At 41.6% G+C, this 19,417-nt stretch overlaps 1 protein-coding gene across 1 annotated transcript in view; it reads right to left on the reverse strand.

Moving 5' to 3' along the window:
* Nucleotides 1-5,162: 5,162 nt before the first annotated feature.
* Nucleotides 5,163-19,417, reverse strand: part of Irs1 (insulin receptor substrate 1) — a 59,602-nt gene continuing 45,347 nt past the window's right edge. The window contains exon 2 of the mRNA XM_021160257.3: nt 5,163-9,638. The gene's annotated coding sequence lies outside the window, so the exon portion shown is untranslated. The remainder of the gene's footprint in view (nt 9,639-19,417) is intronic.

Here is a 19,417-nt window from a genome sequence, read left to right on the forward strand (position 1 = left end):
TTTTTGTTTTGTTTTTGTTTTTGTTATTGATATTGTTTTGGGGGGGATATTTTCTTTACTTACATTTCAAATGTTTCCCCTTTCAAGGTCTCCCTTTAGAACCCCCCTATTCCATTCCCCATCCCCCGCCTCTGTGAGGGTGCTCCCCCATCCACCCATTCTCTTCTTCTCACCCTGGCATTCCCCTACACTGAACACACATTGAACACCCTCAGGTCCAAGGGCTGCTTCTCTCACTGATGTTCAACAAGGTCATCCTCTGCCTCATATGCAGCCAGCACCATGGGCCCCTCCATGTGTACTCTTTGGTTGGTGGTCCAGTCCTCCGGAGCTCCTGGAGTTCTGGCCTGTTGACACTATTGCTCCCTTCATGGGGCTGCAAACCCCTTCAGCTCCTTCATTCCCTTCTCCAACTCCTCTATCAGGGACCCCGTGCTCAGTTAAGGACAGGTTTTTTAATAACTGCTTTAAATGCACCAGTATTCCCTCCTTGAATTGTGTATGTGTATGCATGTGTGTGTACATTTGTGTATCTGTGTGTGTGTCTATGTGTATGTATCTGTGTGTGTTGGTGTTTGTATGTCTGTGTGACTGTATGTCTATGTATGTATGTCTGTGTGTATTGGTGTCTGTGTGTGTGCCTGTGTGTGTGTGTATATGTTGGGGGTTGTGTGCATGTCTGTGTGTATGTGTGTGTATATATGTGTGTATTTGTCTGTGTGTGTGTTATGGGCAAAGTAGAATGGGTATGGGGTATAGGGTGAAGGGATAAAAGTGTATATGTATGGGTAGAGTTGTGGTATGTGTACATTTACATATATTTGGCTGCATTTACCTTGATGAGGAAAACCTTTAAGATTTGAGCTTAAAAAACCAGCAAGATTCATTTCCATTCTGACTTAACCACAAAAGAACTAGAAAAGGAAAGTGGACTCAAGGTGGCAAGATGCACTAGACTTGATATGAAGTATGGAACATGGAATTTTCCAGACATCATTAATGTTCACCGGGATTTCAAAGGGCGTGGCTCTTTATTTCAGTTTCCATATCTTTCAATTAATGGATCTGAGTTAGAATCCCACTTGATAACCATGTACCCTTAAGGTGGTGTTACAGCTTCTTCATCCTTTGAGATAAAAAGTTCTTTGGACAACTCTTGAACTGGTTTGTGGCCAGCAACAAGAGCATGGCAAAAGTTTGATGTGGGGAGGGGGGAGTTTTGGGTGTTGTTATCTGGATGCTCACAATATCTGATCTAAAAGTGACTTCTGAACACATGAACAAGACTGGTGGCCTCATCATCTTGTCTTTACATGGGAATAAGATGTATATCTTATGGCAAATAGATGAGTCGATCCAACAGAAGGCATGTAGGAGTCTCTAAGGGCTTGGGACTCTGGAGCTACTCCCCTGTAGGACATTCCCTTCCTTCGTCTTCTGCTTCTCTTTATTTGAACCTTTGAGTCCCTTTCATTGCTTCCATTTAGTACAGAATCTGTCTTCTCTCCATCTGGCTGGCTGTCTAACTGACTCTGGCAACTTCCCAGAACCTGGCTTCTTAAATCTGTAAACCAGCTTTATTCTGGGTCCAGGCAAGTATCCCAAAGACTGGCTGGCTGTGAGGGAGAGATTAGGGCATTTTCGACATATATTTTAATCAACATGGTGTCAACATGACTTTAAAATAAAGTCACAGTAAATGGAGGTTGAAATTAAATCTAATTTTCTTACCTATAAAAGAAGCTCAGAGAAGTCAAAATCTGAGTTTATTTCTAGTACTAATATAGAAACATTGAAAGAATTTTCTCTATGGTACAAATCTCATACCTAACCAACATCATCATACCCACAAGGTGAGTGAATATTGATGTTTGGTTATAAAATACTAAGGACTTGACTTCCTGTCTCAAATAATGCCAGCATGGAGCAATGGTATGTTTTCAAAAAATTTAATAACCCTTGAATATGTTATCATTGCCCTGTAGGCAACCCAATATTTCCCTGGCCAGAATGGATACACCTGTCCTCTGTTCCAGAGCTGATGGCAAGTTAGCAAACAATAATGGAAAACAAACTCCTGGGGCTTGTCTTGAATCTTTACTGAAATCTTCCTAATCTGGATGCTATGGTCTTCTTTGAAGTTTCTCTGGCCTTCAAGGAAGCCCAACCTTCACTTAAAAAGGAAAACTCTTCATTGATTTCTGCCATTTTTTAAATGTTTATTCTATAAAAATTGAGATAGAAGCATCATATTAGCCCAACTTCATTCAGAGCTATTTGCCAAACTATAAAGTAGCTTTTTTGTTTATTAGAAAGATCTTTAACAGTCAATGGCATGGAGATGCATCAACGACTATGAACTCCATCTAACAACATAGTAACTGTGGCAGCATAGATTCAGTATCTACTATAACATTGTTTATAGCTGGTCTTGGAGAATTTGAGAAGCCCAGGGCAGGGAAGCTGCCTCGGAGCCCAGTTATCCCTCTTGAGAAACATTGAGCCAGGCAATACACACTGTATTCCACAGGCTATTGAGACCCTTGCTAAGGATCAAACCAAGAGCCAAGTGATAGACTCAGTCATCACTCCTGTCACTTACCTATTCTACAACTCAGCAGGGTTTTCAATGTTTGAAACATGGTTTTCAAAACACATGTAAACAAGGTTTACGAGGCTATCAATAAGACCATAACATTTGCCAATAAATAATCCTCAGAGAAGCTGTTTGACCTCGCAGGAACCTGTGTCCAGACACATATCTTACCTACCTCTGGTTGTTGGAAAACAGGTAATTGATGGAAATCCTGGTGTGTATAATAGACAACGATACCGATTTTAATCATACCACTGTGCTAATCCCAAATCCTCCCCGACTATTACTTCTCCAAGTCCATTTTCAGCAATACCTTATTTGCTATATAGCTTACGTGTGTAAAGGTAAGAAGACGACTCTGTTGTAAATCACACCATTGGTGTATTCCAACCAGACTAGACGCTAATTAATGCTGCTGATGCTCAGATGTGATTTCAATAGGAGATAAAACACTACTTACTTTACAATTCCACTACAAGGAAATAGCTTTTTTTGTTTGCTTGTTTCTTTACTATAAATGGAAAAAGGTAATATAATGGAGAGATCAACCACAACTTCATGCATGTATTAGTTCTTTTTTAGTGGTAATAACTATGAATTTAATTGTAAATTTTTTAAAAAAAAGTAGTCCAAAGTGAAATCATTTGAGTTATTTTACATATACATGGAGATTAAATAGATAAATAAGTAAAATTTTAACTATGCTTTTTCACTGGGGGTTGTCTTTTTGTTTTTCTTTTATTGTTTTATTCATTTATATTTCAAATGTTGTCCCCCTTCCCGGTCCCCCCTCTAGACCTCCCTCTCTCTTACTCCTCCCTCCTCTTTGCCTCTAAGAGGGTGCTCCCATACCCACCCACCTACTTCCACCTCATCCCCCTAGCATCTCCCTTCTTTGGAGCATCAACCTCCACAGAACCAAGCACTTCCCCAACCCCTGAGGCCAGACAAGGCAGTCCTCTGCTACTTATGTAGTGTGGGCCATGGAAAGGCCCATGTATGCTCTTTGGCTGGTGGCTTAGTCCCTGGGAGCTCTGAGCCATCCAGTTAGTTGATGCTGTTGTTCTTCCTATAGGGTTGCAATCCCCTTCAGCTCCTTCAGGCCTTTCCCTAACTCTTCCATAGGGGTCCATAGATTCAGTCCAGTGATCCTTTTTGTATGTTCCTTGTAAATAGTGAAAATCTCAATTATCCTGTCCAGCAGCTCTCTCTAGCATTTGTACCAAATAAGTCAATCTTCGGAGACCCATAGTCATTAAAGATAATCAATTTTAAAACTTAACATTGAATCTATTTACAAAATGTTAGTAGCTTGAGTTAGCCAGGACAGACTAAGCTATAAATGTCATCTTTTCCTTTTAGGTTTTTAAGCAAGAAACCTCAAAAGAGCAGGACGTGGCTGCTTTGACTCTGGAAAGGCAGATAATTATCTCCAAAAGTTCTGGATTGTCCTTGTGGTGGTTTGAGTGAGAATGTCCCCATGGGCTCAGACATTTGAATGCTTGGTTCTGAGTTAGTGGTTCTATTTGGAGAGGCTTAGGAGGTGTGGCCTTGTTGGAGAAAGTATATCACTGAGGGAAGGCTTTGAGGTTTAAAAGTCTCAGGACATTCGCAGCATGCTCTTGCTGTTTCCTGATTGTAGTTTAACACGAGAGCATTCAGCTTGCTGCCCCTGCCACCATGTCTGCCTGCTGCCTCACTTCCCTGTCATGATAGTGATGGATTTTATTCTTCTGGATAAAAAAATCTGTAAGCTCAAATAAACTCATCACCTTGGCCAAGGCCAGCAATAGAAAAATAACCAATGCAATGTTGTTAAACCTTCTGGTGGCAAAACAATCCAAAATTCCCATCCTCACAGAGACCAGGATTTCCCAAACTTGCCTATTAGGAAAGCCATGTGTCCCCCTCCCCCAAAAGTACACATTCCCAGAATAGTCCAGCACTCCAGAGCTATTTCTAATGAGCTTATACACTTCCCAGCAAAGGTTTTTACTCTGCCCTCTTGCTAAAATCTACCAGGGAAGAATGATAGCAGTTGATGACCAGGCCAGTTGAACCATCATTTTCATGGTTGTCTCAGTCATGGCTTCTTTTAGAAATCTTCCCAAATGATTCAGAGCTAGGGCTGAGAAGCATCTTTGTCTTAATTCTCAGTATCATTGGTCTACAGGGACAATCAACTAGGATCCCAGAACCATAACCTACATTCGAACAGAGGGATCTGTGTGCAGGTGCAAGGCTGGGCAAGGCTGTCCCAGTGAGCAGAAAGGCAACACAGACCTTTCCACTGAGAAGACACACTATTTTCTTCCTCACACCTTTATCCTTTGGTACCACCAGCTATCAAGCAGGTAAAAATCTTTGCAGAGCTCTCTTTCTTAGTATACTCTGCCATTGAACACTGACCAAAAAAGGAACAGAAAACTACCTGTTCCAAAGAGCAACTATAGAAGCGTGTTCACAGTATAAACTGCCCATAACCAACCAATGAATGGCCCATCTCTGTCCCAGGTCCCATAGTGAAAGACAATAAGTCAGAATGACTGATATGCACATCTGTGGGTTCATTTAGATGGTTTTCTTTAATTAACGATGAAGACACTACAATTCTAAGTACCAGACAGAATTGGGGGTAAAAGAATTGAACACAAGCATAACACTATAAAGAAAGCTTGGAAAAGTGAAACACGTCTAAAGAAAAAAAATATAAACCTGGCCTGGTACCCATTACATATATACATAATATGTTATCCACATATATACAGTAAATGTTTTGGTAGCAACATAGACCATGCGTCGGTCTTTTGTACACAGATGAAGTAGCACCATCGATAGCACCACCATCTTCAGATGATAAACCAAACCACACACAGCAAATGGAAAGATAGATAGCATTCGTTTGGCCCACCCTGTAGCCAAGAGGTATAAGGAAAACAACTACATAAGAAAAATTATTCTGAAAACTATACTCTTAGGCCAGTGGCAAAGTTCTAAAATGGACTAAAATAAAAATGCTAGCACTACAGATGAGTATGCAAACAGACACATTTTCCTGGGTAGTGAATTTGTTCTACGGTATGGCATAATGGTTAGTGCTGGAGAAAGGGACAGCGTGGACAAAGAGAGGTTTACATAGCAGGTGGATGGCAAAGGGATAACATACCCATCTCTTGGTGTGGACATCCCAAATGCCAAGCCATCATGGATAAGCTAGAGAAGGGAAATAATGCCTTACCCAAGTCATATGCTTAAAAACCATATTTGCTAATTATAGGCTCTTTAATTAAGAGTAGGGCCAAACACATCCAGAACCTCTCAGTCTCCTTCCAGCATCTATTTGGTGCTCTAGCTGCGAATAGTGAGTGATAGATACCCAACACACTAGCTGTGCCATACTCTCTGCAGGCACGAGGAGGAGACTGAACCATCACCATCTCAGGCTTGACTCAGGGATGACCAGAGGCCCAGTGTTTAATGCTTAGTTCTACTAACTATATGGAAGGCTGTCTTTACTCTCCATAGCTAAGAACCCCAGCCCAGCATGGACCTCTTTTTGTTACTACTGACAAGGTTGTGCCTGCTCACACACCTGGAAGAACACCCTGCTTCTTTCAAGACTTTCAAGCAGCCAGAGCAGGTGAGGAGAGCATCACCTCCTGCTAACATCCACCTTGTCATGACAGCACTAGCCCTCCTGTCCTGTCACTACCAAGAAACTAGTTCTTATTTGGTTCCCCGAGTTGTCCTCCATATGCCTTCCAAAAAATCCTTTTCTCCCCAATGTCAGTTTCCTGGTATAGGACCTCTTTGTATGACTATCTCACTTAGAGAGCTCAGCCAAGGCAGCGTGAGGTAAATATGGGATCATTATCACCCCTAGCCACAGCACTTCACAACTGTACTATCCGTCATGGCTCTTACTGTCAACATGTGGTAAGCCATCTTCCCTTATCTTTAAGTCACCCGTTTTAAAGGTGTATCCAAATACATGGTATATTGCTTTCAGGATGTTCCACTGTATCAAATAGGGTTTCCACACTATAAAATATTGTTTCCTATAGTACAGTAAGATTGTTTCTTAACACTTTGTCTCACATATAAATGAGAGCTAAAAGACAAATGCCAAGGAAAGACAGGATAAAGCTCTCTACTTCTGGCTAGATGATTCTTGAGTAGATCTACTTTTGTAGTTGGTAAATTAGTCAAGAGTGTCCCTGACCTTTGAAAGTTAGCAAGAAATAGCCACACATGTAGCATCAGTACTGATTTGTCATTATTGATCTAGGCGGTTGATCATTAATGGAGTCCCCTCATTTCCAGCTGGTTCTAGGGCTATGCTTTTGCCCAAAAGAAAGCTATCATCATAGCCAAGGGAGCATACCTGTTCTTTTCACAAAGAAGAATTTAAAAACCCTGTCTTAACAAGTCTTTAAGAAAGAATGCTGTGAAAGGTTGGTCTCATAAAGAAAAAAGCCACTAACTTCCTGGTTAGCTAGAAGCCACTAGAAGCCCCATTAATATAAGCCCTTGGTTGGCCTGCAAATTCTTGGAAGTAGATAAAGGCCAACCGCCTTTAATAGGAATTGAACACAAAAACTTAGCAGCTGATGTGCTTAAAGTAAACCCTTCAAGAAGCCAGCACAAGAGATTTCAGCCTGGGTACCAGCAACTTCCAGTTCTAAGTCAGCCAAGTTTGATGCTTTCATCAACCCCAGCTCAGGTAAAGTCTAGAAGAAGCTGAACAAGAAAGGCTACCTTTACACTACTGACCCAATACAAAGCAAGAGAGATAGAAACCAGGAGACGATTGTCCAGTCTGTTTGTTCCTGTTCTCACCCCAAGTGTCAATAACCCCACACGCAGAGGTATGTTAGTCATAAATATTCAAAGCCTAGGCCCCTTGAGAAACTTCAGCCAGCTTTACAGGCAAATGGTTGGGGCGGACATTGTTCTCTAGTCTCTTTTTAGTAACTCAGATCCTTGAGGGCAGAGAGCAAGCAGCTTGCTTTCTTCTTACCTTAGCAAGAATTTGAGTCAGAATGCTTAAAAAAAAAATTAAAAGTCACTTTAACAATGAGAGTCTTTTCTCATACATTTGTAAAAAACCAACTTTCACTTCCTATTTTCAAAGCCTTTCTAACTGACAGCAAATGATGTCATTTGATGAGTTCCTTGAAAACAATGAATTCTTATGACTAGAGACCTATTTATCTTAGAAATTGATGAGCATGCAAATGATTAAGATCTGCAACACTGAACATTGTACATCTGGTTGACTGAACACTAACCCGAACCTCAGCAGTTGGGGGTCTATTTATCTCTTTGAATAGAGCCAGGGGTCCCCAACCAGTTGATCAGGGCAACTGGGCAACTGCAGTGCCTCCCAACCCTTGCTCCTTCCTTGCAGCCCCACCCAGGAGGCTCCAACCTTCCCAGAAGTAGAGTGTTGCTCCTCCCTGCTGCAGGGCTGAGTTCACAGGGACTCAGAGGGAGCCTGATCATTGTATCCTCACTGTCATTTCAGGGAGTTTCAAGGCAAAGACAATTTACAATTCCAGAGGAAACACCTTCAGGTATAGTCATTGCCATTTCTACTTGATAAAGTAAAAAGTTCCAAGATATGTGGACCTTCCAAACAAGGAAAGGATTAACATTTTCACTCCTAACTAGATGTTTCAACAGCAGGTCACTAAGTTTTTATGTGCTCTCTGTAAACTGTGTTTTATTAGCTAACCACTAAAAGGCCAGCAAACACCAGGGCAAATGGGCCAATTGCATTCATTTCAAACACACATAACACGGCAAGTTCCCAGAACACACAAGGTAGGTGTCTTAGGGAACAAAACACAGAACCCTGGTCATGACTTAAAAAACAAACAAAAAAAAATCTGGAATTTTAATTTCCAGTTAGCAAGAATGCACTTGTCTCTTGAGCCTTCTCGAGGCAATGTATGAAATGAAACATGATATGTACACAGAAAAAAAGGACGAGGGTGGGTGGGGGTAAAAGCTTATAGAAGTGGGGGGAGGGTCCAACAGTGTCTAGTATTATGAACAGAAAGACATTTTCAGAATTTATAAACACCCACATTCTTCATTCCAAGGAGAGCTTTTGACTTGAAGGGATTGCTCATGGCTTCTTCTCTCTACAGTATTTACAATGGAAGTCTGTGGTTTCCTTTCTTTGTTACAGTTCGCTTCCATTCAACTTCCAATTCTAAGCCGACACTTGAAAACACCCCAGTAGAATACATCCTCCTTCCGTTTGGAAAAAAAAAACCAACATACAAAACTAAGCTTAATTCTTAAAAGGAACTCAGCTCAACATCAAGTTTATATTACAAGAGACAATATCAGCAAGTACAACTATACAGTCCAGAACCTTCTATGGCACTATGATTCTTATTATATTATTTTTCTGAATTAGAACCTTAAAACAAGGATCATCCCCTAGTCTACTCTTTATAACCTTGTTTTAAGCATTCATCCCACTCTTTAAAACAGAACATTGAACACCTCAGTTCCACATCCAAAAAAAAAAAAAATGTGCTGTAAGGAAAGCTACATTTTCATTAAAAAATTACATATATAAATCAAAACCTATGTTAAATATTTAATACTCTCTCCACCCAACATGAACAGTTCCATATGAAGTAATTTACAGAGGCGCATCATGGAACATGGTTTCAGAGTAGAGGAAGCGTCGGTTGCAAATTTGATGAGAGTAAACCCATTCTCTTGGTGGTAGGGAGTGCACCAGCTCTTCGTGACCAGCTGTCCTTAAAGTTCAAGATGAAGTTTATGCACACTAATTGTTCCGGTGTCACAGTGCTTTCTTGTTGCTTGGCACAATGTAGAACGTGCAGTTCAGTCAATGAACTCCTGAGGATCGTACAAAGTAAACAAAACTGTAACGGATGCATCGTACCATCTACTGAGGAGGAAGACGTGAGGTCCTGGTTGTGAATTGTGAAATAGTTCGAGTCTGGGTACCCATGAGTTAAAAGGAGGATTTGCTGAGGTCATTTAGGTCTTCATTCTGGGAAGAAAATGGAAAAATAAAAATAAAATGTCACCATAGGCATCTGGAAATGTGGATTCAATCACAATACGGGGAGCTCACCCCTTTCAGAAGGAAGACTGAGCTAATGTTATAGGCACAAGCGGTACCTACATAAAATCAACACACTATTTAAATTTTCTTTCAAAATGCAAGTGTTTATAGCAACTACAAACCAGACACAGTCAATACTAAAACAGTAAACATCAATGTAACCCATGCGCTTCAAGAGTTTTGGCAACAAATGAATACAAAATTCATTGGGGTTTTGATTGAAGCAAAAATGTACATTCTGGTTCTCATTTAAAATATTAGAAAACATAAGGAATAGTTGGAGCCTACACTCAAGCTTCTAATTTAGGTGTCATAGAAATTTATTTAGGAGAAAATGCTGCCTTTCTTCTCTACAATTTAACAAAGCTGGCCACAACAGGACATTATCTGTCATTCTCCTTTAGAAAGGGGACTCTTTATGAACCCCTGAAAGCATTTCTTGTTCTCAAGTTTTACATCAGACAGTCCCTTCAGCAGTACTTATTTTTCATGAACCCAGAACTTAATCTGTACAAATCAACAGAGTGTTCCGAACAGTCTATAGTGGAGTCAATTAGCATAAATACTCCTGAACGAGTGAACAGCTACATTAAATGCCATGGGGTAGGCAAAGTTGCATCCTGATGAAGTGTGCCTGCAAGCAATTCCGGAAAGGCAGGCATGTTTCATTCATAAGTTAATAGACTGTGAAGCAAACAGGTGAATTTCACAACAGGTGCACGGGGGGGGGGGGGGGGCAGTTCTAGATGCACAAAGGAGGGAAGAGCGCTTTTAGCTAAGAACATTAGGTAAGTACCTTACTGACACATTTGGCTGGGGTCAGAAGGAAAGGGCTAATCTGTGGATATGGAAACAGGATTGTCACCCCAGTGTTTGTACAAGGCTTGCCACATAGCAGACACTTCATAAACATGAACCAAACAAAGGGCGGGCATGCCACGGACTTGCTACTAAAGACAAGATAGAACAAGGCTCAGTTTGGTAAGAGACCAGCAATGGGTAGGCCATAAGAAAGATGTGGTTTTATAGGCTTCCCAAAGACCTTAAGGGACATATGGAGTTAAATATATAGATCTAGCCCAGATACATGGTGAAAATCTCAATGGACAGACCAGGAGGTCTTTATCTAATTACATGGATAACAAAGGCAATAGTTTCAGATAAGATCAAGGTGAGATACAGGAAGGCAGTGGTTTTAAAACTCACAGGCACAAATGCTGACCAAAACAACTTGTTTTCCCTCTTGCCTTAGTTTTTGTGTATGAGTCTGGGTCTTGTTATGTAGTACAGGATGTCTTTGAACTCAAGATCTTCCTGCTTCAGCCTTTCCAGTGCTGTGATTATAGGAAGTGTGTACCAACAAGCTCGGACTCCATCTCCTCTTGAAGGGGTTGGCTGTAATTCTGATCCATTAGCATTTACTGTTTACACAGTGGGTTTCAGATAAGTTAAAGTCTACCAAACGAAGCCTCTAATTTTATGATATTTCTATTTATTCTAAAATATTAATTCTGTCTGTAAAAGACAAGCTACTTTTTTACTTACTAGTAAAGACTCAGCATGGAGATGCCAATGCAAAAACAAACACGAGTGTTCTGGGTTTCTCATTGTAACTGCACTGAGACTGCTTACTTCAGGAGGAGAAAGGGTCAGACAGTCCTACCAACAGCCCCAGCTGGGCTATGAAACTCACCGGCCAAGCTCCAGGGCTCTCATTTACTTCTAAGGTTTTCCTGAACTCCTATCACAATACCAAGAGACACCCAGACAGAACTTCACAGCTCTGGAACTAAAATGAGTCAGGTGGGCCACACTGTATAATGCAAATATGTAATGCAGAAGGGGTGGGTGGGGGATGAAGGGCACATGGCATGGTTTCTATTTCATATCTGGCTCTCCTCCAGAAGGGCAGAACAAACAGCTTAGGTTGGGAACAAACTGTACGCAGGATTATCATCACACATGTCAAACTGCACGGGTGTACAGGACAGAGGCTAGGGGACCCTTGTGGGGAGATAAAAATATGGCCTTGATGTGTGCTTAAATACATTGCTTTGCTCCCATCAGGTGCAACCCTTGTAATTTTGCATAAGCATGTTCAAAAAGCAGAAAATAATAATAATAATAATAAAATAGCATACACCCCTTCATCAAATACTTTCCTTCCAAAGTCTTAGCATGCTACTTTAAAAAGGGGTTCCTATAAATCTTTACTGACATCCATCTCAGCCACAGGTCTCACCTGTTGGTGTCACCAACTTAGGGACTTACAAAAGAGTGAGTGAGAGATGGAGGTGATGTGGGGGAGGAGGGAACAGAAGGCTGGCTACAGGGTGAAGTTCACACCTGTTGATGCAATGGTGTGAATCTGTGGCTGCACACAAAGGCTAGCTACTGGGTAATGACACAGGAGTTTTGACAGACAACCCTCAGGGAGAGCTCTCCTTCCCACTGGCCCTTTCAGAGGCAGCAGACATACTCCAATCATGCAGCCAGTGTTTGTAGCAGTGCCTGTGTGCTACCTTCTCAAGTTCCCATTTCTTTCTGCAACTGTCTTCCCAACCTCAGGCACAGTCTTTCCCATGGTCTCTCTAGCAGCTGGTCTTAGCTCTTGGAGGGCACATTTGATCTTTGGAGACAGCCAAAAAGCTTTCAGAGGCAAATATGGTGAGTAAAGGGGCCAACTAAGCAGGGCTGATGGTTCACAGTGACCTATTATCTAAAGCCAGAGAGCATCAAGACTGAAGCTGCAAAGACTTAGTTCATCCGGTGCATCAGGGAGACAACAGACTCCAGGCAGACCTCTCAGAAGCTTTATGGACTTCCGTTCATCTTCCCACATCTGTATCACTACCCTATTGCAATCTAGACAGACTGAGCCTACAGTACCCAATGCAAAAACAGCATAGTAGTGTTACATTTAACATAAGTCTATGCTTTTAGAAAAGATACAATACAGAACATTATAAAATATAAAAGATCTACAGAAGGGGAAAAATGTTATATATAATGCCCAGTACCTATGGGGTAACTGTTAAATCAGTTATCCTAATTTCATAAAGGGTTTGAGATTTTGTAACTCTGCACTCATTTTTAAGTGTCTTCTAAAAAGAGAAAACTAACATTCAAATCATACTTCTGCACTCAAAAACACGCGAGGGAGAAACACATGAAATTACTAGCCTATTTTAAAAATCATTCTCGTTAAGATCCTATCCTTTCTCCCATGTTCCTAATTCATTGTTTATAGTCAGAATGTGAGGTGAGCTTCTGCTGTCTTGGTTTTCATCCCCCAACTGGGAAATGAAGAGAGAAGAAGTTCGAGGGTTCAAAAATGCCTCCTGAGCACTGGTTTGTGCTCCAAGATGGGAGCTGTGATGCCCGAGGTAGCAACATACAGTATCTTCTTCCTCAGTTCTCCACTTCTTATTTTTACCACAAGGTCTCTCACTAAATCAGAAACTCGCCTGAGTCAACTATATTAGCAGCCCAGCAAGCCTCAGGGATCCTCTTGTCTCCACCTCCCAATGAGAGGATTACCTATACACACCACCATACCCAGTGTTTTAAAGTGGGCTCTAGACACTGAACACAGAAGCTCAAGATTGCACAGCAGGCACTTTATGGGGAGACATCTCCTTCAGTTTCCAAGCCCGCCATTCTCTTATTTCACACAATTACATCCAACTTCATGCCACAATCATCCATTCCTCTGGATTCCACCCCACTGCTGCTGCTGCTGCAGCAATAGTAACTCCTGGTATAACTAATTCAAAACTCACATCTTCTAGAATATTGATATATTGATGCTCGTCTACAACATACCCTGAGAAAACTTTTTTTTTAAACCATTCCTCAGTCTAGTAAATGAGCCCACCAAATAACAAATAAAGAATAACAAATCCAAACATACCAGTTGCAAATGGCATTGCAGTTCTTGCAGCGAACAGGTATCCCTTAATTATAACACTTGTTACTACACAATCTGAGATGGGGACATGGAAGAGCTACTCTACTTGCTAGACTTGCAACACTAATAGGATCCTGTGACTGACAGCCAGAACTCTGACAAAGTACCAGAGAACTAAACAGCACTCCAGAGCATCACCTCTGCCAGCCCTGCCAACCATCCACTTAAGAAAAAGGAAAGCTATGACCAGAGAGATTCGAAAGTTTAGTGCACAGGAGAATCTATTTGGGCTTTAGAAGGTGCGGTTAGGAAGTATCAAGGCAAGCTGGAAGCAAATGAAAATAGAGAGTGTGAAAGTACTGTCCATTCTAAAGCCTCCTGGTGATCACACCAAAATAAACAAAGAGTAGAATGAAGGTTAGAGGTAAGGACTGAGACAGTGCTACTTGATGTTGGAAAATGGAAAGGCATTGAAGCTCCAGAAAGAAAACTTCTTTTCAAACTGGCCAAGACTGAGCTGGCAAGCCTGGGTACCATGATCTTAAATGGCAAAGGGTAACCAAGCAGGCCACACCAATGCTTTAATGGACCTGCCTAAATACCACTCATGCCTGCTGCCAGTCACATGGGGAGAGGCGAGCTGGAGAAAATAACAAGGTTGCTGGCCAGACCTTGACGGGCACAGAGTTGCCAGGGAGAAAATCCAGGATGGAGTGCCAACATGTGAGAGGCCATCTCGCTCCAATTCCTCCTTTGTCGCCACAAAAGACCTGGCAGGGCTGGTGACTTCAGGAGACCACCAACGAAGAAAGCCAAGCTTTATTAAAAGGACATATCAAGATCTACCAAGGAGGCAATGGAGCCATTTGGTTCCTCTGTGGCCTGCTGGGGTGAGTGCTGCCCTCATTGGGGGGTGGGGGTGGGTTCTTCCCTGGCTTCCATGAGGCTCTGGAAACTGCTCAAAATAATTAAGGATGAGAAAAGAAGTTTAAGCAGAGATGTTCACTTCTCAGTAAGGAAAGGTTTGGAGTCAATCATGAATTAAATAAAACTCAAAAATAAATATTTTAAACTGAAGCTAGAGAGGTGGCTCAGGGGTTAAGGACAATGGGTGCTCTCTCGAGGTGCGGGGTGGGGGGCAGTTTGAATCTCAGCACCCACATGGCAATTCACAACCATCTGTAACTCCAATTCCAGGGCGTTGGTCACCCTCTTTGGCCTCTGTAGGCACCAAGAATGCATATGGTGCACATATGTGCAGGTAAAGCACTCATAAACATAAAGTAAAAGTAATTTTAAAATCTTCTAAAGTTACTTTTAAAAAGTCATTTTGCATTCCTTTAATCAATTAAGGGGGAGCACAATAATAAAGCAAATGGCACCAAAGGCATAATAGTGCTCCTAGAAATCGGTAAATCAAAATGCCTTCAATGTTTCCATCAATACCGTACATTATTATGATTAATAAATTTTGACAACTTGACCAATCTAGAATCACCAAGGAGACACACCTCTGTGCATGTTGCTGAGGAACTTTCTCGACAGCCTAAATGTGGACTTGAATCCAGGAGTGAATGAAAAGGATACAGGGAGCTTAGCAACAGTACCCATCCCTCTCTACCTCCTGACTGAGGATGTCACAGGACCAGCTGCCTATTGTTCCTGTTTCTGGAACTTCACCACCATGATACACTATGTCCCTGAATCATTATCCTAAAAAATTCCTCTCCCATCCTTAAGCTGCTTTTGCCACAGCAATAACATAAGTAATATATATGTCCACACACACACGACAGAATCAAAGCAGCAAGACTTAGAAAAATTTCTCTAAGGTACATGCAGGACCGAAAGTGTCATGGGCAGGAAGTCTTTCACACTCATGGTGTTGTTTCGACAACATTATTCTCTCTTACTAGAAGTACATTCTAATTAGTTCTGAGGTTTATATTGAAACATCATATCACTTTTTTGGTTAGGGTTTTATTTTCTTTATAATGGTCAGAAATACAGGACACAGAGTTTATAAATCTGGCTTGGATACAAACCAGTGGATTTGAATTCCACCATGGCCCCCTTTACAATGTGGTGTAGAAAGAGCAAAAATGTCTGCAACATAGTTTCTGTAATTGGACAGAAGGGAAGAATGCAGACCTATTGCCACAAACCTTTCTTTGCTCTTAAACACTAAGTAAGTTTCTCATGTGTGCTCTGTCCCTGGAGTCTGATGGCTCCAGGAAAGCAAAGCCCTGACCGGGCATGTGAGGAAGTGTCCGGATACCCAGTTGCTTCACAACCATCATCAGATTTTCCATAACAACGTGTGAACGGGGCTCAGAACAGACATTCACACAGAAAGCCCTGGATTTGCAGGGAACTGAAGTAACAATCGTTACCACAACTGACATCACTTTTGGCAGCTGGAGAAATAGGAAAACCTGTGTTTAATCTATTTCCTGATTGCTGCAAATGTGAGCCTGAGTCCCCAGTATTATGGTTGTGGTTGACTTTATGGAAGATCTTGGTAATGCAAGAAATGCCTATGGAACCAAACAAGAAACTTATAAAGGAACCACAGGGTACCTCAGCAGTGTGACCTGATTCCCTCCCTGTAGGTGGTTTAAACTGGTCTACAGGAGGACGATGCCACTCCCAACAGTTCCTGGGAGTTCAGTGTCAGGAAAAGACTTTATTTCCCCACTAAACACATCTAACTAACATTTCCAGGAAACCCTCATGTCAAGTCACAAGGAAAAAGTTTGTCTGTTTGGCCTGTCTCCTGTCTTATTTTGAGGAGCCTGTGGGGCAGGAAGGAGAATTTTGTAGTGAATTTGATCTTTGTTTGAAATTAAATGAGCTGTTCCAAAAAAAAAAAAAAAAAAAGTGGTCCAACTAATAAAAGAACACTTTCTCTCTGAAACTAATTGAAAATACCTCAGAATGTGGCAGTATTTCCAAATGCATTAAACCCCACACTAATCTCACTGATCTCAACTTAAGAACTCTTAAGGAAATACAACTTACAAAAGTTTTTTGGGTATGAGGCTAAATTCTAAACAACATCAAAAAAAAAAAAAAGAATCACTCTTTGACTTTTTGTCTAAGATCAAATATAAAGGGAAGAATAAGTTAGAAAGCTATGCACCTAATTTCGACTACACAAGTCCAAAGCTGAAACTCAGTGGAATGGGCTGTGTTAAAGACAAGCTATAGATATCCCTCACAACAAAGCAGTAATGTGTCCTTTCACCCAGTGTTCTCGTTTCATTTCCATTGCTATGATAAAACATGGACAACAAACAACCTAGGCAAGAAAGGGCCCAGCCCATTATTGAGAAGAAGTGAAGGCAAGAGCTTGTATCAAGTCACATTATAACCACAGAAAGAAGCAGAGGCATGCATTCTTGCTCAGCTGCTTGCTTGTCCTCAGCTAGCTTTCTCCTTTCTCAATACTGTCCAGGACCTCCTGCCTAGGGCATGATACTGCCCACAGTGGGCTGGGTCTTCTGGTACTGATTAACAATCAAGATAATACTCACAGATATGGCCACAGGCCAACTGGATCTAGAGCATTCTTTATTAAGACTCTCGTCCCAAGTGACTTTTAGTTGTGTCAAGTTGACAGTGAATTGCCACTGCTCCAGTGACAAATAAGTAATCTATATGGGAATGCATTCTAAAATGACTTTTGAGACAGACAACCTGCAAAGGGTTACTCTGAGAATGGAAAGTGAGCATCATATAGCTTTAATGCCTTTTAATAACTGATCACTTTGTCTAACTCCAAAGCTGTTCACAAATTTGATTGTGACGGGAAACTGAGACAACTTCTGTTACCTCCTCTCTGTGCCCTGTTCCTCCAGGCAAGTTGCTCACTCTCTTGAAGTTCAATATTTCCATCTACAACACGCAATAACAATAACCACTGTGTAAGGTTATCATGGCGATCTATTGAGGTGATACATGAAAATCTCTTATTATGCATGCCATAGAAGTCCTTGATCTGTGATTTTTTTTTTTTTTTTGGTAACTGCTCTGACTAAAAAAACCTAGAAATCCTTGGCACTCAGATTTCCTCCTAATAATTGGAAACATGCTAGATGAGAATAGCTTATAGAACTAGTAAGCACAAATGGGTCTACAGACTACAGTGCGACCACAGGCTAGAGCTGGCTGAAGGCAGATCCAAGATGCTGTTTAGGAAGAGAGATGTGGTTACATTGGAGAAGAGATGGCATGGGAAATGTCAGAAGCAACAATGAAAGATAGTAGTGGGGAAGCTTACACTATGCCCTGTGGTATGATTTTATACATGAACAGGGCATAGCAGGAGTTAAACTAGCAAGACAGTACCACTCATCTGAGGTCTCCAACTAACGCCATCTCGAGAAACACCACCGAAACGCTCCTTCTGCTACCTGAAGAAATTAGAAGATGGAAGCCCTTGTCCTTTCTACGTCTGATAATGAAGACATTCACAAAGAAACTACTCGAGCAAGCTAGATGGCTGTTCACTCGGGTGTTTTTTAATGCACTGTTTCTAGTTTCTGAGGCATGTTTATTGTTGTGGGGGAGGAACTGGGTGGGTTAGGTTTCTACATTCCTTCCTCCAATCTCTCATCTGAATGAACTGAAGAGGACAGTGACCTGACCAGTCAGGGCTGCCTGAGCAACTTGAAAAGCCGAAGTCGATGCCAGATGCAATCAACTCTAACCATTAGCAGCTGGAAGAGTAGGGGGGAATTTTTGAAAGATAATCTGAATGAGTTGATAATGTGTACATGGCTGCTCGCAACTCTCGGGCCTTTGAAGAAGACACCGGTGTGGATTCCTGACTAACTGCCAACAGTTCTTTATTGTCTCACACAAAGAAACAAAATTCTCTCGGCTGCTAAAGGGAGAGTGACCTTTCACCTGCTCCAAAGGTCCAGTGCCTTTCCTTTCATCTTTCAAGTCTCACTTCCACTTAGCTCTCGAGACCATCCCTAGCCCCTGTGTGCACGTGATGAGTGCTTGCATGTACATGCATGCATAGGCCAGAGATCAACCTTTTGTCATTAGTTGTTCACCATCCACACCTTGTAGTTTTGAATCCGAATCTCTGTATGGCTTGAGACTGGCCAAGCAGCTGCTCAGTGAGTGCCCTGATCTACATGCCTCTGTCTTCCCAGTACTGGGAAGCTAAGTAAGAGGTCCAAGTTCAGAACTTTTACCCTGGCTCTGGGGATTGAACTCAGGTTCTGATGCTTACAAAGGTGAGGTCCTTCCAGAGTTAGTTATTTCCCAGGCCCTTAGTCTCTCTAACTTGGCAAAGTCCTTGGACCACATTGCAATGCTGAGCTGCTGGTCTGGCTGAGCCAAAAGATCCCTGAGGACTGTTGTGACCAATTCTTAATACGTAGGCACTCTTAATCAAGGCATGGTTATAGAGCGACATCACTGTATTATAAATTGTGGCCTTCTTTATATTCTTCATGTGCTTATATTAGGAAATGGGACCTTAGGGTTGTCACTAAATCATGAAAGCAAAGGAAAAATGCTACCCATATAAGACACGAGAGTTTGCTGTCTATTGTGGGCCTATGAGACAACCAGCAAACCAGAAAGAAGGCTTCAGAAAACAAGAGATCAACAGGATCCTGATCTTGGCTTCCCTGGGGTTCCAGAATTGTAAGAACTAGCTGTATCTTGCTTAGCCACTGTTATGGTATGAATAGGAAATGTTCTCCACACGCTCCTGTATTTGAACATTTGGTCTCAAGGTAGTGACACTGTGTTGGAAGGTTATAGAATCTTA

Source organism: Mus caroli, unplaced genomic scaffold (assembly GCF_978045245.1).
Source record: "Mus caroli unplaced genomic scaffold, Mus_caroli_1 scaffold_1, whole genome shotgun sequence".
NCBI classification, from domain to species: Eukaryota; Metazoa; Chordata; class Mammalia; order Rodentia; family Muridae; genus Mus; species Mus caroli.